The sequence below is a fragment of the Cotesia glomerata genome, linkage group LG2, assembly GCF_020080835.1.
Source record: "Cotesia glomerata isolate CgM1 linkage group LG2, MPM_Cglom_v2.3, whole genome shotgun sequence".
In the NCBI taxonomy this organism is placed as follows: Eukaryota; Metazoa; Arthropoda; class Insecta; order Hymenoptera; family Braconidae; genus Cotesia; species Cotesia glomerata.
Genome location: NC_058159.1, coordinates 13,749,164 through 13,752,678, shown reverse-complemented (window position 1 = coordinate 13,752,678; position 3,515 = coordinate 13,749,164). Strand labels below are relative to the sequence as shown.

Below are 3,515 nucleotides of genomic sequence, written 5' to 3'. Positions count from 1 at the left end.
TTTGAATTGAAAATTCTTTTAGTAACAAATAATGTTAAAATTTTTTTTCTAATATAAAATCCCTGGAATTAATTATTAAATAACTTTCCATATGTATTTTTCTAAATATATTTTCTTTTAATTCAATTGCATTTATTACCTAGAGTCAATACTTAAAAGAGATAGCATTTCTCTTTTAACACAATTCTCACAATGCAACCGACCCAACGTGTGCATGCGTATCGACTTGTATGTAGTTTGCATAACTGCGTATGGAATGTCGATTTTACCTAACTTTTGTAAAACTTATTATGAAATAATAGAGGTTCACTTACTTATAAATTTCTCAACATTAAAAAGATGTTCATTTATCCTGAAAAAATTTGGGGTACTCAATGACGCGCGCCAAGTACGATAAAAAATTTTTTTTTAATTTTTTAATTTTTAACAAATTTTATTTCAATTTTTTCAACATTATGACGGTTTCTTGGTATTTTTTTGTATTTCACATCTTTTTGTAGAGAATGAAAATTATTGAAACGAGCCTAATTTTTTTTGTAAAGTGCAAATGTTATTGAGATGAGTTCTATGAACGTGGACTTGGCGCAATTTTTTACAGTTAAACTGTTTTTGTTCGGATTCCATTAAACGGTATATAGGCGCAGAAGTGGCAAAGTTGGTACACATCATTGGAAGGTGAAAAAGTGGACCACTTCTAATGACAGGCACCTTAAAATTTATTAACTCTATCAGTCGCATACAAACAACTTTATTAAGTATTAGCCTACAAATAAGCATGGCACAACCCATCGTCTACGATCTTGAAGAGATAAAATATGAAATCTATTACGTAAATCACGATAGTCAGTTCCCATATCAAGATAAACTCCATCAAGCTTCCTTACCAAGAATTTGAGAAATTTATTTTGGATTTTGTCAATTTTGGAGGAGTGGATTCGTTGGATTGGAGACCAGACTACCGATGCATATTCAAGACGAGAGCGAATAAGAGAGAAGTAAATAGATTTCATTGCTTTGATGAAGAATAATCTACGACTGGAGCGTGTAACGAAACCTAACATCTTCCAAGATGATGTAACAACCTTGCCTATATGTGCTTGAAAAGTCAGTTTAGTGTCAAAGGTAACTTCCAAGTCAGTGTGTAAGTTGACCCTAGAGACTGTAATGCCATGAATTTCATAATTGAACAGAATCGTCGATTTGTTTCTACAGAATAACATAATTTTACATTTGTTAATATTTAAAATTAAATCATATTCAATACACAAACTAAAAAAGTAATTTATAAATTTGTGCAACTTGCTGCAGTTATACACAGAACTTATGTCCAGGTACAATTTCATATCATCCGCAAATACATCAAATGAGCACGATATTTCAAATTTACCGAGTGAGTCTAGAAGAGAGTTAAGAAAAACAATGAATAATAATGGGCCAAGGTTAGAGCCCTGTGGAACACCAGAGGTAGAATAGAAAATTTTGGGGTAACAACCTCCAAAAATAACTTTATTGCGTCGGTCATATAAGTAAGAGATGCGATGAATGTAGCTTCACATCTAGACCAAGAAACTGAGAATCGAAAAACATTGTTCGGTGCAAATCAATCATCTTTTTTCATTAAAGCATCTACAAAAAACGGTAAAATGTATACAGTCAATAGAGATGAAGTTAAAAAATGTTATCGTTGCGGTTCACTAGATCATATAATAGCTAATTGTCCGGAGGAGAAACAAGATAAAAGCCAGATAATATGCCTATTCTGTTCAATTCGCGGGCACACCGAAGAAAATAGAATAGAATACAATAGAAATATCTACCATGGAATTCTTTACATAGCGATGTTTTCGTGGACGTTTGTTACCGTGTACGGGAGAAATACATGTCACCGACTGTACATAGGCAGAAGTACGAGAAAAGAAAAATATTTTGTATTTTGTTTTCTCGGAATTAAGTGCTATGAATAAAATATAATTTAATTTTTTTAAAAGACTACAGATGGCGATTATGAATTAGCTCTCATGAATACTGACATGCCTCCATCTAGTGGATATTAATGGGAAGAGGTCGATTACCTACAAACCGATGAGTTAGATTACCGGTGACTTAGATTCCGATTACCTAGATTTCAATAACCCAGAATCCGATTACCCAAATTATCAATGACGTAGAATTCCTATGGGGTAGATTACCGATTACCTAGAATCCCGATTGCTTAGAATCCGATTGCCTAGAAATTTTATTGGATATAATTCCGATTACACTGAAATCCGATTGCCTACAATTCTGATAACTTACAATCCCTATGGCATGGATTTCTTTTACCTTGATAAAAAAAAGTGAATTTGGATAGATGGAGCTCTATGCAACACAACGTTTATTTCCTGTATAAACTTAAGATTGTTTTCATAAAGCGACAATATAATCAGATATATATATTCAATTTATATTTATGATGGTTAGTAGTGTAATGGTGTGACAGCTTATAAACATCGGGTAAGGTTATAAATAACTATTAAATTATAATATTTATTAAATAATTTTATTAATGAGATGTTATTGCTGCACAAAGTTCAATAAAGAAAATTAATGTTCAATATTTTACAAATAAAATTAAAAATTTTAATAAGCAATTAGATATTGTTAAATTAAAAAAATGGTTATTATTTACAACTGGGGTCAATCCCATTTTGGGCCATAACTAGGTGAAAAATTAACATTTTTTTTTATTCTGCTTGTTTTTACGGCGCATTTATGATAAAAATGTCGTGAAAAGAAAAAATAAAGATTTCGATAGCTCTTTTGCCTTGAAAAGTTGGAAAAAATTTTTGCTCATGTTTTTGGATAAAATTTATATTTAATCATTTTTTGATATATTTTTTTTTTTTAAAGTACCTACAAAAAGGAACATTTACAAAAAAAATTGATGAATTTGATCAAAAAAAAAAGTTAACATGGTCCAGCAAAGGTTGACCGCACTTGTAAAAAACTACCTAAAGAATAAAGAGCAATTTATTAATAGTATGTATTTCTTTAAATTAAATTATGATATAGTGCCGGAAATATTGGATGAATTAACAGACGAGGAGTTTAAAAAAGAGGCGAAAAATGAATCGAAAAATGACGCTATTTCGGCTATAATAAAAGCCATGAAAAATTTAATACCACGTGTATAAATGGCCAAGTGGAGAAATGACAATGACGTATTAGAAATAGTAATACGGAACTCATTGCACCAGCCGCAGTACGTCGAGAAGCTCGAGAAGATCGCGGCAACATCCCCAGCTCGCCGGATGGCAGCTCAGACAGCTCAACAAGCTCGCCACACCATCCTTACGACGATCCTAATATCGAGGCCGAAAACAGCTTACCAGGGGTCGTGATGTCCCAACGACTACACTACGTCACTTTTTTCTTTATTTTCTTTCAGCTAGCAGACCTGAGGTGCACTCTGAAGCACTCGCAGCTTCGAGACGCGGCGCGTAACCTCCTGCAGCTGATCCCACCACACTCTCACG

At 32.7% G+C, this 3,515-nt stretch overlaps 1 pseudogene; it reads right to left on the bottom strand.

The window, feature by feature from the left end:
- Positions 1-135: 135 nt before the first annotated feature.
- On the bottom strand, positions 136-1,459 carry LOC123258934 (annotated as a pseudogene).
- Positions 1,460-3,515: the final 2,056 nt, after the last annotated feature.